Genomic DNA, 18350 nt, shown 5'->3' with positions numbered 1-18350 from the left:
TGAAGAAGTCAGAAAAGCTTCTTGCGATCAGGTGGCATGACAAGAAGGTTGTCAATATGATCAGCACCATCCACAAGGGGAAATGAAGAGAACTGGGAAGGTCAGCTACAGGACGGGAGAGCCAATCATGAAGCCTGATGCCGTCATTGATTATAATGTAAATATGAGACTCGTTGATAAGTCTGATATGATGATTGGCGAAATAGACTGTCTCCAGGAGAAACACCCGATGGTACAGGAAGGCTTGCCTGCACATGCTCTATATGTGCATGCTCAATGCCTTCATTCTTTACAAGACACAAGTCGGGGGCATAAGGCAACCATCACTGAGACAGTTTTCCAAGACTGTCGTTCAGCAGCTACTTGAACGATTTGGTCAGGTGACGGCATTGATCCCGAGGCGACACTCTGACACACAACCTGACCGTCTTGAGTGCCGCAATTACATGAGCCGGCACCAGCTTGTGAAATTGCCTCCTAAAGCAGGCGGCAGGTTGTCACAGGGCTGCTGCAGAGTATGTTCAACCACCACACGAAGGCCTACGACGAGAAAAATGAGCACACACCAGTGCCTTGAATGCCAAGTCGCTCTATGTGTAACTCCGTGCTTTGCCGAGTACCACTCTCTGAGTAAATACTGAAAGTGACAGTGATATATAGTGATGCGACAGTGACGTGCTTTGCCAATAATTGTATAATGGATAATGTAGTAATAAGGGATATTTTGCCTAGAAAATAAAGGAAATATTGGCCAGTATAATAAGTGATATTGTAATAAGAGAATCTGCGGCACTTGTGGAATTCTGCGGCACTTATGTAATTCTGTGATGCGCCAGTGACGCAATATAGTAATAAGTGCATTGTAAATATAATGTACATTGCCCATATTATATGTAAAATAATATTAGAAGTTAGAAATAATGAAAAGATCGCAGGAAACGTCAGTGAGCGGGTGCCGCCGCAGTGAAGTGAGGCGCAGCCGCAGTGAAGAGCGGGCGCAGCCGCAGGGAAGTGCCTTTTACCTACCTCAGTGAACACAGAGTGGGTGTTTATCGTATGTACAGTGTTCATATATGTTTATATTACTATTATGAGAGAGTGGTTGGCATTTGGTACTGGTGTGTGGGGCGTAAAATAGTTATTTCACACCCCTCACTTCTAACGGCTCTCCCCGTCCTGTGAAAGTCAACGAAGTCATGAAACCTACATCAATGGAAAGCTGAAGGTTTGTACTTTCTAATGGTACCTTATTTTTTCTCTAGCTTTATTCTGTGCAGAGTTATTAAGGTTTAAAGGTTTGATTACATTTGGCTGATAACCCCGCGGGAGAGGACAGTCAGACCAAAACAATACCCGCGGTTAAGGGGTTAAGCCGTAACCGTGCCAACTTTCTCTTCTAGGCGACTGGGACGGTTGGCAGTGTCTCAGTCGCCCAGGTACGGCTTACAAGTTGGAATATTTAGTCTGGTCCACTGACCTTGCCACAGAAGATTTATTGATTTCTTTCCGAGAGAGAGACTCGACCGTAGATCACGAGGAACGTCCCAAGTCTCCTCGAGCTCTACAGCCGACTTTGCAAGTAAGTCAGCCTGCTCATTGCCGTAGATACGACAATGACCAGGCACCCAGATCAGCGTGAATGACTTGTTGCATGAATGCAACTTATTAACGATGCGGCCCTGGATCTCATGAGAGTCCGTAGTGCAAGATACAATTGCCTGAAGGGCTGATTTTGAATCTGAAAATATGACAAATGAGTCATGCCTAGAATTGAGAGCATAGTCTATGGCTTTGTCAATAGCAAAAAGTTCTGAAGTAAACACAGATGTATGAGTCGGCAAACCGATACCTGAGGGCACATTCAGTCGACCAGTCGGCCAACTGGTGGACGGGAGTTCGCGCCTCGCTCAGGTTGCGAAAAGTTTCACTAACGAAGTGGGTGGTTACTGTCCCCCTTGAGCAAGGGGACGGGTGTGTGGGTGTGTGAAGGTCACAGCCTTGCCCTTAGATCGGACTATATGAGCTCTCAGCTCCCTTCTGGGAGGGTAAAAGCTGACGATCCACGACCATCAAGTGATCCTGACCGACCCGGTGAATTACACACTTGCACCCAAACATTCACTCGACTTGGAGCCGTCGGTGTACAATTGATGGGACCCCAAGTGACGAACAATGATGTTACGAAACAATTGGTGGACCTCCGCCTCCGGCGCCTTGGCCTTTGGTGCTGGGAGCCATGTAACATCGACTGAAAAGCCGGGTGGCTCCCAAGGCGCTATATTTTTAAGGACCAACTTGTCACAGTCACTGGGGTCCACATCAAGCTCCTGAGTCAGTAAGTGGAGGCGAGTGGCAAGTGGCCGACGCACCCCCCGCAGAAGGTGGTGGTATTGACGCAGGGGGGTACAGGCCACATTGCCGATATTACTTTTCCTTAACGTCCTTATGCCTTAGGACAAGGCCAGGTGGTCACGGCGAATACAGAGGGGAGGCACATTCGCCTCCACTTCCATACGAGTCACACGGGTACACCGGACGGCTCCAAGACACATTCGCAAGCATTTATTCTGTAACACATCCAATCCTTTCAGCGTGGCATCGGATGCAGAGCCATACACCTGTGCGCCATAGTCAAGCTTCGATCGAATAAGGGAATTATACACCATTAATAAAGATTTTCTGTCGGCACCCCAGGTAGTACCTGCTAGGTACTTGAGAACATTTAACGGTTTATCACAACGAGCAAGCAAAGTATTAACGTGAAATTTAAAACTCATTCTACGTTCAAAATGTATTCCTAAAAATTTTACAGAATTTTGAAAAGGTACCGCCTGATTATCCAAAGTTAAGCACAAATTAGGTACGTTACGATTAGTGAAAACTATAGCGGCACACTTACGTATGGAAAACTTAAATCCCCACTGCAAGGCCCATTGGTGGACGGAGTCAAGGGCTGCTTGAATCCGCCCAGCCGAAAATTGTGCATTACGGGAAGAGTGCCATATTGCACAATCGTCAACGTGGAGCGAGTATTTAAGATTCCTTGGGATGGGAGCTGATGACAGAATATCATTGATCATAATACTAAATAAAGTAGGACTAAGCACACTTCCCTGTGGCACCCCGTTTTCCTGGATAAATATATCCGATGTTAGGTTACAGGGCAGTTTGACAGAGAAAGTTCTGTCCCTTAAGAAATTTGAAATAAAAACAGGTATATTTCCTCTTAAACCATAAGCATAGAGCTTCATTAGTATACCGTGTCGCCAGGTCATGTCATAGGCTTTATGGATGTCCAAGAACACCCCTATCATGAATTCTTTATTGGCAAATGCCTCTGCAATACAATGCTCCAGATTCATTAAATGATCTAGTGAACTTCTGTATTTACGGAAGCCACATTGTTGATCATTTAACAAATTCTTCGACTCTAAAACAAAATGAAGCCTATTGTTAACCATACGTTCCATGACCTTACATAGACAAGAAGTCAACACAATAGGACGAAATGAAGTGGGATTCATAAGACGACCAGCCTCTTTGGGTATCGGTATGACGTGCGCAAGGTGCCATGAGTTTGGGAACGTTCGAGACGCCCAAATCTCATTGTACAATGCTAACATCTTAATCAGGTTGTCCTGATTAAGATGCTGGATCATACCGTACGTGATGGTGTCTGGTCCAGGGCTGGTGTCTTTACAGGATTTAAGGGCAAGCAGCAGTTCATCTAGCGTAAACTCTTGGTTGTACGGGAAGTTTACGTCTTCTGTGGCAAAGTCTAATATCTGTAGCTCAGCCGTGCATTTATGATGTTGGAAACGCGGGTCATAATTGGCTGAGCTACTTACATGAGAAAAACTCCTGGCGAGGATGTTAGCAACGTCCATGGGCTCGTCATAGATGTTATTATTTGTGCAAGGTGGTGACTGGGAAATATGGGCCTTTATTATTTAATATTCTTATGGTGGACCAGACTTTACGTAATGGTGTTGTACGAGTCACCGTGGACACAAAGGACCGCCAGGAGTCACGTTTGGCCCTTCTTATTATTCTCCTTGCCTCAGCCCGTGCCTGTTTGTCTATCTATCTATCTATTGCCAGACGCCTCAATCCCGTTTAGGGTGGCCACAAACAAATCGCCTCCAAGTCGCCCTGTCCCCCGCCATTTCACTCCCCTGCTTCCAACTCACACCCCCCTCTCTCATATACCTTTCCACCCCATCCCTCCATCTCATCCTCGGTCTCCCCCTCCCTCTTCCACCCTCCACCTCACTCACATACACTCTCTTCGTCAGTCTTTCACCCTCCATCCTCTCCACATGGCCAAACCACCTCAGTGTGTTCCTCACAACGCTTCCTATCACATCCACATCCACACCACAATGCTCCTTTATATCCTCATTCGTCAGCCTGTCTCTCCACGTGACTCCACAGGCTCCTCTTAAATAACTCATTTCCACTGCTCTCACTCTTGACTTGTGTCCTTCCAACAATGTCCAAGCTTCACTTCCGTACGTTAGAGTTGGTTTCACAATACTGTCATGTAGTAACTTTTTTAGTTCCATGCTCACTTCCCTCTTTCTTATCACTGCTTTCAAGGAACCAGCAACCTTTCTTCCCTGCTGTACCCTTTCAAGCACTTCATCCTCGAAACCTCCATCCTTACTCATCACACTACCCAAATACTTAAACGTACTCACATTTTCCAATTCCTCACCATCCAACTTCACTGTACATTCACTGACTTCACCTCTCTCAAAGACCATCACTTTACTCTTCCCTACATTCACCTTTAGGTTCCGTTTCTTACACACTCTCTCAAACTCATCCACCAAGCCTTGCAGCTCCCCTTCGTCTTCACTCAACAACACAGTATGATCTGCAAACAACAGTACAGGGAGTTTCCAAACACTATCCTCTCTCACCAGGGCCACTCCAACATCCACTACCCTACCTTGTACCTCTTTTATTACCCCATCCATGTACAGATTGAACAACCATGGAGACATGACACATCCCTGTTTCAAACCAACTTTCAAAGAGAAAAATTCACTTAGTTCACCATCCACACGCACTGCAGCCTTCGCACCATCGTACATACTCTTCACAGCATTCAACAACTTCCCATCTACTCCATATATTCTTAACACTTTCCACAATCCTTGTCTATCCACCCTGTCATATGCTTTCTCCAAATCCATGAAAGCCGCATACAACTTCTTTCCCTTCTCTAGAAACTTTTCCACTAAAGATCTGAGAATGAATATCTGATCTACACAACCTCTTCCCTTCCTAAAGCCTCCCTGTTCTTCTTCAACTAATTTCTCTGTTCTTTCTCTTACTCTGTCTATAAGTATCCTACCATACACTTTTCCTATTGTACTAAGAAGACAAATGCCCCTATGATTACCACACACTTCTTTTTCCCCTTTTCCTTTGTACAAGGGAATAATTATACCTGACTTCCAATCCTCCAGGACTCTACCTTCCTCCCAGGCCAATCTGCACATCTTCCACATCCATTCTACTACTATCTCTCCCCCATGCTTCAGCATTTCACCACACACTCCATCAATTCCTGGGGCTTTCCCCAATTTAACTTTCTTCATTGCTTCCACAACTTCTAACGTACTAATTTCTTCCTGTCTTCTCACCTCCCTCCTTCTCCCAGCCATTCTCCAGCCACTTATACTCGCATTACTTCCATCCTCTACGTTCAATAATTCCTTAAAGTGTTCTCTCCATCTGCTCACTTTTTCTCCCTTCTCCACTAGTAATCTACCATTTTTATCTTTCACTCCCCTGCTAACTTCACTTCCACCCTGTCTTACTGTTTTCACTTCTCTCCAGAACATTTTCTTACAGTCCCTCCACTTTACACTCAAATTCCTTCCAAATTCCTCATCCACTCTCTTCCTACTCTCTCTTACTAATCTTTTCACCTCTCTCTTAATTCCACATATAACTCTCTCTTCCGCCTCTCAACTTCTTCCACGCCCCTATTTCTCATCCATTCATTGTATGCTTTCTTCTTTTGTACCACAGCCTGTTTTACCTCTTCAGTCCACCACGCTGTTCCTTGCACCCCCTCCGTCTTCTCTTCCTTCCACACACCACATCACATGCTGCACATATTTCTTCTGTAAATATCTTACACACACCTTCCACGTCTCCCATCTGCTCCAATTCATATTTGCCCAATCGTTCCTCCACTTCTCACTTATACTCTGCCTTTTTCTCATCCTCTTGTAACCTTTCCACTCTCCTTGCAACTACTCCTTCCTCTCGTCTTTCCCTTCTTCTATTCCTCCACCTTACTTGCATCCTAATTCTGGCCACCACCAAGTAGTGGTCAGAAAGTCCACTCCCCCAACCTCTATACACTCTTGCATCCTTTACACATCTTCGCATCCTTTCATCCACGCACACATAATCAATCATTGCCTTCCTTTTTTATTCAGTTCACCACCCACCCATCTCATCATTCGCCATGTATACCTGTAGATCATTTTATGCCTGAAGAGGGTATTGGCTATCACCAACCTCCTCCCAGCACAAATGTCCACTAACGCACTCCCATTCTCATCTATCTCAGCAGGCACACCCCACTCACCAACTATTCCATCCACCTTCACATTACCAACTTTACCATTCATATCACCAATCAAAAACACTCTCATTCCTTCCAAACTTTTCCATGCACACTTCCACATTTGTCCAGAACTCTTCTCTCACTCTTCTAGCACGATCTTGCGTTGGCGCATACACACACACAATCGCTCACATTTGTATTCCAACTTTCAACTTTACCCACACAATCCTTGACCCAACTGATCCATACTGTCTTATGCTCTTCTTCCATCTTTTACTCACAACTATACACACTCCTTCCTTTGCCCTCTCATTCTCATCTACTCCTGCACATATACCCCATCCATACTCCCATTCTCTCACACTTTCTCCTCTCCATTTTGTTTCAGTTATTCCACATACATCCACTTTCGCATCCTCAAGCACCTGGACAATCTCTCTCTCTTTCATCTCATCATTCGCTCCTCTTACATTCCATGTACACATTACCAAGTGCCTGTTTGTATGCAATAAAATTTTCCTCAGTGGGCTGACTATCAAAAATCCTGTATCTCCTATTGCGTTTTCTTAATGCTTGTCGGCAATCCGGCGTCCACCAATGTGCTCTATGCTTCGCATGAACTGTAGAAGTCTTGGGAATAGTAGCCTCAGCTGCGTGTAATATGGAAGTAGTTATATTTTCGACCTTAACATCTATGGTCTCCCCAGATATATCTAAATTGGCGATCCTTGAGAAGGATCCCCAATCTGCTTTCTTATAGTTAAATTTTGGAGGTGGAGGGTCCGAAATGATGTCGCGTGTATAAGAAAGACAGATGGGTAAATGATCACTTCCCAAAGAGTCGTCATAAGGATTCCATAAAAAATCTTGATGTATACCAGGGAGGCCAAAGACAAGTCAATGGCCGAAAAGTTACCAGTACGATCATCTACACGAGTCGCTCTACCATCGTTCAGAAGACAGAGGTTGGACTGTAGTATTAGGTCAGCTACTTGCTCCCCACGACCATCAATCCCTCAAGCTACCCCATTGATAGTGATGGGCATTAAAATCGCCCAACACTAACTTATTCCCAGGGAGATGATTAACTAGTGAATTTAAAGCATCACTATCAGTGGGGCCATGTGGAGGACAGTACAGAGAGCAAATAGACAGATACATGTTATTAAATTTTACTCTGCACGCGACCGCTTCAGAGTAGAATTTAGAATCACTTCCGTTTGTGGGTGTGATTTGTGTGTGTATATGGCTACTCCGTGACCTTCATATCTTCTATATGAGTGGTAGTGTTTGAACTGTGGAGGATCAGGGTGATCCTCCAGGCGCGTCTCCTGTAAACAAATAAACGTCTGGCCTGTGTATAGAAAGCAAGATTGCTATATTGTGTAACTTATTCCCAATACTTCTACAATTCCACTGTAGTATAGTGAATGCGGCGGTTTAAGATTTACGAGGGGGGCCAGTGTGTTTAGTTTTTTTATGCCCCCCGCGACCAGGCGAGTGGCTACCAGGGGACCTTTCCCGGTGCTTGCTGACGGAAACCTCCATATTATCGGCAATAACAAGGCTCCCAGATTCCACTGAGGAAGAGCTATTCTTCCTCTCCCTCGCTGGACTAGGAGCAGGGAGGACATGAGGATGTGGCTTTGAAAGGGTGGTGAAATTATGTTTTACAGTCTTGTCAGGCTTCAATTTAGACTTGACTGACTGAGAAGCAGCAGCGGCCTGCGAGTATGATGAAGCTTTAGGGAGGTCAGTTAGAGAGTTGGATCGTACAGGAGGTTTAGAGGTGGAGGCGAAGGTAGAGTGAGTGACTTGATTAACAAGCACGAGATCAGTCTGCGTCTCCACAGTGCACATCACAGGGCGGGACATCACTGCCGAAGCATAGGACCTATTCGGTGTGGGAGTTGCATGCAACTCCTTCACCTTTTTCCTTGCTTCGTAGAAAGAGATGCCCTCAGTCGCCTTCACCGCACAGACCTCTTTCTCCTCCTTCCACTTGGGACAATCCCTAGAGGAAGTGAAGTGAGCACCCTTGCAGTGAAAGCAGCTGACACCCTCCGATGTGCAATGGTCAGCATCATGACCTTGCGTTGCGCACTTGCCACAGACTGATTGAGAAGCCTGACAAGACTTTTCATGATGTCCATATAACTGACATCGTAAACAACGAAGTGGGTTAGGGATGTATGGCCTTACATTAACAATTTCATACCCTACTTTGATATGGGTTGGGAGAGTCACCTTACCGAAAGTCAATATAACAGTTGCCGTTTTCGTCCTCCTGCCCTCGGAAAATCTCGTGATGAAACGGGCTTCAATTACATCTTCATGAGCAAGTTCACGTATGATGTCATCCTCTTCCATGACCATGAGGTCCCTGCAAGTGATGACTCCCTTGCAGGAATTCATGGAGTGAGGGATCGTCGGCACAACACCATAGCAATGGAATTTGCTCATCTTCATCAAATCCTTAACCTGGGACGAGTTTGCAGTCTTTACTAGGAGATCTCCGCTAGCAAGTTTTTTGACCTGTTCTACCTCTCCTGCACATCCATCTATCACCTTCTTGATAATGAAGGGATTGAGGCTGGACAGGGGAGTAGAACCAACCGGGTGCAACAAAACAATACTCGCATTTTTTACATCAATGTCTAGCAAAGGGCGTGTCCGGGGCCGTTCAGTCTGGGGGTAGTCCGTCCGTGAGACAGTCGGGGGTCGGTCAGGACTACCTCCCCCCCTGAAGGAGGGGGAGGCAGCAGTGGCGTCCGCCATAGTGACCACTTCCCCCTAAAGGGGGAAGTGGGAAGAAAGAGAAAAAAAAAACAAGGGACAAAAAAACCAGGACAACACACCTATGGCTAAGATTGCCCTCTCAAACCATTCCAGGGAGGCCCGACCGTGTTACTTCACACCCCAGAGCGATCAATGGGGGGGACCCTCTTTGGGCGAGTAAGCAAAGGTAATCTTAGTAAGTAGATATAGACACTTATTATATCTCTAGAAAGGGTAGGGAGGAAAATTAGTACTAGCTAATCCTAAGTGTCACCAGAAGGGTGAAAAAAAAAGCTAATGCCGGTGAGGCAGCCCTGAAAACTAGAGAGGAGCGCAACAGAGAACACGTCTACGCTCCTCACGACCATGCATCAAAGTCCCAACTAACGACAATACACGCTCGGCTTATATAGGCAAACTATGGTAAGAGCGAAGATTAATTCAGGGATGGAAGAAATGCAACTAAAGGAAGCACGAATGACACAACAGACTCTCTCAAGTTCAAAACCTCGAGCAGATACGGGTGCATTGCTAGAAAAGTCGTCGTAGTCCTCGACGTGGTCGTCGTAAATATTGTTAATCCCAGACTATTCTGAAATGTAAAGCTTCAGGATTACATGCTTAGTTTCCCTTTTAACGAGTTCACACTTCTCCTCTCGGGGGATAAGATGTGGATAAAGGACCTTCTTATGACCAATCGGTTTAGCCGTCCGGGTAAATCGGTACCTCCACATAGGGGCGTCCCTCTGAGGCACCTCTGGAGAGTGTAAACTAAGTATTGAACTAATATACACGTAAATAAAATTCTAGCTTCTGCAGATTCCTTTGAGCTAAGGATAGGTCATGTCTGTTTACTTTGTTCGTATTGTTCGGCTGTTTTTGTAAATCTGAGTTTTAAGCAATTGACAGCTAATCTGAAAATTTCATTCACCCTACAAAATGTTCTGTTTAGGATAAAGACTGCACTGTAGCTGAAATTGAGAGTGAAGGTAGCATGAAGACAAAATGAACACTAGGAATGGTAAGGGAAAGACGGATTAGAAGACAAGTGAGCAGACTGGCAGGTAGGCAAGGATCATAAAAACACACGTGCAAACACTGAGTCCTGAATGAGATAGACATGACGTGTATTCAGTATGGACGATGGGGATTAGCGTCAAAGTGGTGATAGGGGATGCCAAACGGTACGTGGGACTGTTGAGACTAACGGGAAAACAGTAAGATTTGTGTCCGGAATCAGACACTTACTCGTAAGAAAACAAACACAAACATTGAAACAAAAACACACAAATTCAGAGAAACACACACACACACACATGAAATAAAAAATACACAAGAGACATAAACACAAACACAACACACAAACACACACGGACACACACACACACACACACACACACACACACACACACACACACACACACACACACACACACACACACACAACCAAAACCTAATAAATATATTATGTCCTGACACTCTTGAATAATAAACAGTACCTCACGTGTGGCAGATGTCTTACTATATTCAACATGTCGACAGAGGAAAACACACAAACAAACCTTTTTAAATGCAGCTTTTAACTAACGACAATCCAAGCAAGGCTATATACACAAACTAAGAGAGGCAAGAAGTGCAACTCAGTGAAGGAAGAAGTGAAAAAAAATGAACCAGAAATAACAGAAGACACTTTTACGAGGTCAAAACATGGAGCAGAAACAAGCAAATACATGAAGGAGCATCGAAAAGCCCGTCGTCGTCGTCGTCGTTGTCGTCGTCGTCGTCGTCGTCGTCGTCGTCCTCCTCCTCCTCCTCCTCCCTCCAGGATGGAATAAGGCAGATCTTTATCGAACGCATATAAGACAAAGAATGAAGATTCGCCAATGGATGCATTGATAGAACTCTTGATGGAGGCTGCAACCTGGGGTATCCACTCATCCCAGCACGCACTTTGAGAACCTAGGTGCATCAAGCACTCCACAATTTTTCGATTTTGCCTCTCTACAAGGCCATTGGAAGCTGGATGATTAGGAATGACATTGCATTTATTGAAGTTACATAGTCTACAAATCTCAACAAGGAGATTGTTGTTAAACTCTGTGGAAGTGAATGGACAAATGACATGATCTATAAAAGTAAGTGCAATACTCTTAGCGATCTTATCTTGAAGAGCCACGAGAACACACTAGGGAGAGAAATGATCGACTGCTACGAACAAATATTCCGCACCGGATTCTGTGAGAGGTAATTTAAGGAGGTCAGTAGAAACAGTTTCCCAAGGGAGTGATGGGACTAGATATTGCAAGAGTGGGGCAGGTAGTCCCGTCGATCCTTTGTGACGATTACAGGAAATACAAGAGTTACAGTGAATGTTAATGTCCATACACACAGTAAGCCAAGAGTATGAAAGGCGTGCTTGTCTCATACATTGACCCGGATGAGATGCATGAGAGTCATGAGCGATGTGAAGCACCACAGGTATTAGATCAGTAGGGAAAATGAGTTCGTGTACTTTTCTGTTTGGTATGTCCATTCCTGTAAGCAATGTCTTCCTATACAAAATACCACATTCTAACATGAAATCATCTATTGGCACTGGCTTGGTACGTAAGGCTGAAGTGTCTCCCGATTCTAAGAATCAAATTACTTGGGACCACAGAGGGTTTGTACGCTAACAATTATAAACATCTGAGGCTAAGATTTTGCGAGGAGTATCGTTGGGTTGACATGGTGATGCACTGGGTTGACATGGCAAAACTGCCGCGGCTACTTAACGTGAAAGATCATCTGCAACTATATTTGATTTTCAAAGCACGTACTGAATGATAACTGACCATCGAGCTGGCCGACCTGTAAGATTTCTTCCCTTGAACAAGCCACAAAGAGGGAGATGTTCTGTCTGGATATGCACTGGGTAACCGTATACTATACCCTTGAAATGTTTGAGGGACCTAATAACTGCCAGAACTTCCCAATTAGTAGCACTATAAATACGTCCTGCGGTATTCAGGGAACGACTATCATACGCTATTACACGTCTCCCTTTCGCCTGATCAAGTTCCACCAATACCGCACCAATTCCTACCCTAGACACATCTGTACACAAAATAAAGTGTTTCTTATAATCAGGGAATGCCAGGACTGGGGCATTGGCAAGTGCTATCTTGTGTCTCAAAAGCTTGTGACTGATCTTTAATCCACACAAAATGGTATATCTTTCTTTAGTAATTTAGTCAGAGAAATGGTGATTTGTGCATCTCCTTCAGTATATCGCCGGTAATAACCACTCAAACAAAGAAAACTTCTTACATCACTAGTACTAGTAGGTTCTGGAATATTAGTGACTGCTTTAACTTTATCTGTGGTATGAATTCCTTCAGCATCAACTACGTTTCAAAGAAAAAATTTCCTTCACAGAAAGTCAATTTACTGAGTTTAATCTTTAGATCCGCCATCTGAAGGCGATCAAAAACTTGTCGGAGCTTGGCAAAATGTGCAGGGAAGTCATCCACGTAGGCAAAAAGAGAATGGCCAGTCATGCCACTGACTATACAATGAATGTATCTCATGAACACTGACGGAGCATTCATAGAGCCAAAAGGGAGTCTCTTAAATTGAAAATGTCCAGATGGAGGACTGAAAGCAGTAATTGAGTGAGACGACTCTTCCATTTCCACTTGCCAGAAGCCACTGAGTCAAGGGATGTAAAGACTACATTATTCTCACTGAGTGATTCTAGTAAATCTGTTAAAACTGACAATGGGAGACGATCGGGTACAGTGACAGAATTTACTTTATGATAGTCTACTACAGGCCTAAATTCACCTCCTATCTTGGCCGGGAAGAAATGTGAACTATTCCACGGACTGAGAGAGTGTTCGATAATGTCCTGGTCTAACATATTCTGTACTATCTCATCTGCCTGTTGTCTCAAGCTGTGTGGTAGTCTGTATGCTGGAACATAAACATGCTGAATACCGAGAACTAATTCTATTCGATGTTTAACCAAGTCTGTCTTCCCCATAGGCTCGCCAGGTAAAGCCACAACATCTCGATAGGTTTGCAAACGATTGTCTAGTTGCTCTTTATATAATGGAATATCGCCTGATTGGACATAGGACGCAAGATTAGGTGGAAGAGTGGTAGTAGGATCCTTAGAGTTATGGTATACACACCAGGTGGGTCAACATCATCAGCAGCAGCAGATACAGAGAAAGGTATATCCAGGCACACCTTTAAGGCCGATGGTTAGACCATGAAACCCCAATCTTTGTGCCATTTTTAGCTTTAGTAGAGCATTTGTGACGTTTAACAAGTAAAGATAGCATAAATTACATTATCCTCCAACACGGTACGCAGTGCCGACTCGTAAGTTAAGCCACTCACACAGCACATTTCAGACAATGTTCGTGCATCAGGGTAATGAGATGCGCGCGTTTCGCGCCAGATTGGGCGACTTTGGAAGATGATTTGCGCTTAAATTTAAACGGCGCTTAAATTTGAACGGCTGCGCGTTGCGCTTTTTTTGGGCGATTTTGAAAGTGACTGGGAGCGTATTGGGCGATTTTGTGTTGTGGATACGATGTTCATAAAAAAAGTACAAGGACATGGTGTATGCTTGGTGTACGAGTATGACTCGGTAATCCTTACCCTTCCACTCCCCTCACGCATTGTGAAACAGCCAATGAGCACCTCTACCTGACCTGACCTTCCATGATCCCATGGGTGTGTGTGTGTGTGTGTGTGTGTGTGTGTGTGTGTGTGTGTGCTAGCCTCTTATTTTAATCCTCAAGTCCTCAAGGCTCGAGGGAGTCGAGGCTCTGCCAGCGCTCAGCGCTGCCTCTCATTTCTTTGCCAGCTGCACTACTAGCCACAGCACACAGTACAAGCACAGTCATTATCAAATAATGGGAAAGTGGGCCAGATACAATAAGCACTACGCACGAGAATGGGAAAAGGATCCAGTCTTGAAGGACTGGATAGCACACATTCCAGGTGACGATGGAAAGGCTTTTTGTAAATTTTGTAAAATGACCTTCAGAGCACATCATGGTGACTTAATACGACACGCGACCACGGACAAACACAAAAGAAATGCTGCTCCTTTCTCAAATGCAAGAACACTTTTCCAGACAGGAATCACCAAACGAGATGCAGATCCATCTGTTAAAGTTGCAGAAACAAGAATTGCAGCCCACATTGCGTGCCACTCAAGCATTCTAACTGTGGATCACCTGGGAGAGTTAATCAGCGCCATTTCTTGCAAGGAGTTAGCCATCCACAGGACAAAATGTACGGCAATCATCAACCATGTTTTAGGCCCGTCAGTGCTCAAGGATTTGCGTAATGATATTGGTGAGAGCGAATATTCATTAATTATAGACGAAAGTACTGATATAACAACGAAAAAACAACTGTGCATCATGGTGAGGTACCCCAGCTACATGAAGAAAAAAATAGTCACATCGTTTTTGGGTCTGGTAAATTTGCCCTCAGGCACAGCTGAAGCCATGACACAAGAACTCCTGAAGTTTCTGGAAAAGACAGAACTCAGTCCAAGAAGACGTGTTGGGCTTGCAACTGACGGGTGTAATGTAATGAGTGGGGTAAATAATTCAGTAATAAGCAGATTTAGAGAAATTAATCCCCATATCATGCATATAAAATGCATCTGTCACTCATTGCAGCTGTGTGCCTCGTCTGCTATGAGAGGATTACCAAAACACCTAGAATTTATGATATCAGAAACATAAAGATATTTTTCTCAGAGCACCCAGAGACAGCAAAAGTACAGTGAGTTGTACAAGAAAATCAACGTAGGAGAAGAACCTTTAAAGATACTCCAGCTGGAAGATACACGATGGATGTCCATTGCACCATGCATCACAAGGATTCTGGAGCAGCATGAAGAGCTGAAGTTACATTTCCAGGTAATATATATTTATTTATTTTCAAAGTCCTTTGCAATTATCTAAATACACATATACATAGAGAGAGAGAGAGAGAGAGAGAGAGAGAGAGAGAGAGAGTATTGATATGTATATATCTACGGTTTTCAGCTGGTGAAAGGAGACGACAAGAGCTACACTTCAGAAGTACTAAGTAAAATGTATGAAGACTCTGCAAACAGGGCATACTTAGCTTTCTTACAGCCCTTGGTATGTGATGTGAACAGAGTGAACAAACTCTTCCAAGGGGAGCAATGCAACGTCAGCAAACTTTTGGACGATCTGATGTCCCTATACCAGTCCCTCCTGTAGAGGATTATGATGCCACGCACGTTCCCTACGTGGGACTCACTCATGTCTTACGAGGTAATATCTGAATATAAATATAAATAGATAGATAGATAGATTAATTTAATTATATCCGTCATATTTTCTTCAGTTAAAGCTTCGTTCATTTCTTTTACACAGTACACTCCGTTCTTGTTGAATTTAAAGAAGAAATTACATATTTTTTAATTTACTTGATATTTAAATTATTTTGCATTAATTTTTCTTACTTCAGATATCATACTGTCAATTCAAGTAAATGAATATACCCACAAAGGACACTTCTTAAGTCGGCACATGTACAAGTACACTTCTTTATATAGTCTCTCTCTCTCTCTCTCTCTCTCTCTCTCTCTCTCTCTCTCTCTCTCTCTCTCTCTCTCTCTCTCTCTCTCTCTCTCTCTCTCGTATATGTGTATGCAGGTATATACACATGAAGATGTCAGTGTAAATCTCTCCTCTAAATCTCATATTTCCAAACCTGCTCCTTCCCTTCTTTCTTCCCTTCTCTTCTGTTCGTATTCTTCTCTTTCCCTCCTTTTTCTTCTTACCCCTAACAATCCTTTCTCCATAGAGATCCTATTCTGCAACTAAAATTTCGGCTCTCCAAAGCAATCTTTATGTCAGGCACTATATCAGTAGCCTACTTTTCAGCAGTGTCCTCAGAATTTAATGAAGGGGGGTTACTTTCTGAAATCACCTTCGATGTATGAAAAGCCCTCCCACCCCCACCCCGAAAGACGAAAATGTTTGAATAATGATACTGAAATTATATTTAATCATTCGTAATTGTTAGTCTTTATTTTAAGTGCATAATTTCTATAATGACACAGTTACCTTCAGATTCTACAGTCTTAGAGAATTCCAGAAAATTAGGTTACATAAAAACACCCTTCATTCACTTAAAACACCCCAGTTAAATCTCCCCTTACTCTACGCCTTTCTAGTGAGTGCAAATTTAGTCTTTTTAGTCTGTTTTCATATGAAAGGTTCCGACCATCATGTATGATTTTTGTCGTTCTTCCCTGTACATTTTCTAACGAACTTGTATCCATTCTACAGTAAGGACACTTTAATTGCACAGCATGGTCTAAATGAGGGCTTACTAAGTCCAAATGTGACCTAAATGTTCCCAGTACAGTGCTAATGTCCATCATCAGTCATAATGACCATCCTGCACAGTGCACCTCCCCCTCATCTCCCTATCCCTCACACCCTTCACCATGCCTGCCCAACCCAACCCTAATCCCATAATTACTAACGACGCGAATTCCATCCCCCCACCTCTCTCTCTCTCTCTCTCTCTCTCTCTCTCTCTCTCTCTCTCTCTCTCTCTCTCTCTCTTTCTCTCTCTTTCATCCAGATTAAAGTCCATTATCTCCACTCATCCTCTTAACCCCAGCCCTTCCCCGGAGAGCAATTGTCACCTTGTCAATGTTTCACAAGGGCGGCCGTCTGGCCCTCTCCCACCTGATCCCACCCTTCCTTTGTCTGGCTTTCCGACCCGCCTCCAACTACCACTACTGCACACACACACACACACACACACACACACATCATTCTCTGTCTGTCTGTCTGTCTGTCTGTCTGTGTGTATCATTATGGTAACTCATGTCCTTTGGTTCACTATAGGTGGCAGATGACCGAAACCTTATGCCGTTAGCGGCAGTAGATATGGGTGTCAAATTCAATCTGGAAGTAACAAGAAGTGGTCTTCATGCTGACCTTGTTAACAACATCAGATCCCACTGTCGTCAATTTATGCTGACACTTCTACGTGAAATACGTGAACGGCTGCCCACTAATGTTCAGATTTTGAAGAGCATGGCCTGTCTCTACCCTGAGATTGTTCTGGGTCTCGGAAAGCCACGTCTGGGGGATCTTTCATTTCTCCCAATGTATGAAGGGGACGTAGGCAAGCTTGAACAACAATGGCTGAAGCTGGACACGTGTGAATGGAACCATAAAATGTCTAATGACATTAGTGAATTTTGGATGGAAGTGTTCATCCATAAAGATGCAGCAGGAGAGCAGGATTTCAAGGAGGTGGGTCAATTTGCATTAACAATGTTGGCGCTTCCAGTGAGTAATGCTGCTGTAGAACGAGCATTTCCACAGATGAACTTGATAAAAGATAAAGTACGGAATTGGATGCAGCAAGAAACACTGGAGAACATTATGCATGTCCGGGCATTCATGTCTAGGCATGGAATATGTTGTAACGAGTTCATACCCAATCAGGCAATGTTAAAGCTGTTTGGTGCGGATATTTACGCAAAAGCAAATGCTGAGAGTGTGTTGAACATCTAGGATTTTTTTCCACATGCAGTTTATGTCTAGGCACTCAAGTAAACATACTTAAAAACATAAGAAGAAAGGATAACTGCAGTAGGCCAGTTGGCCCATCCCAGGCAGCTCCTAAAAGAGTAACTAAGCTACTAGAATAAGATAAGGGTAGGAAAGAAGTTTTGTAACCTGTGTAGCAACTTTTGACTAACATCACTGAGTGCAGTAGTTACTGCCAGTTTATACTGAGCTGTGTGGTGATTCTGAATAATGAAATGTATGGTTGGGGATGACCCAACCAAACAGCAATACTAACCTGGCTAGTGCAATGACTGATTCCAAAGGTTGATATAAGCTTTGTGCACCTATTTTATACAATGTTATTTCCTATAACATTCATTAAATATATATTTGTTGTA

General features: G+C 43.8%; 1 pseudogene; it reads left to right on the top strand.

Annotated features, from left to right (window-relative positions):
- Positions 1 to 14400: 14400 nt before the first annotated feature.
- Positions 14401 to 17955, top strand: LOC145399314 (zinc finger protein 862-like; annotated as a pseudogene).
- Positions 17956 to 18350: the final 395 nt, after the last annotated feature.

The sequence above is a fragment of the Coenobita brevimanus genome, chromosome 48, assembly GCF_032717465.1.
Source record: "Coenobita brevimanus isolate Jiangsu-jjx chromosome 48, ASM3271746v2, whole genome shotgun sequence".
NCBI classification, from domain to species: domain Eukaryota; kingdom Metazoa; phylum Arthropoda; class Malacostraca; order Decapoda; family Coenobitidae; genus Coenobita; species Coenobita brevimanus.
Note: the sequence above shows the minus strand (reverse complement) of the source record. Positions and strands in the feature narration are given on the sequence as shown.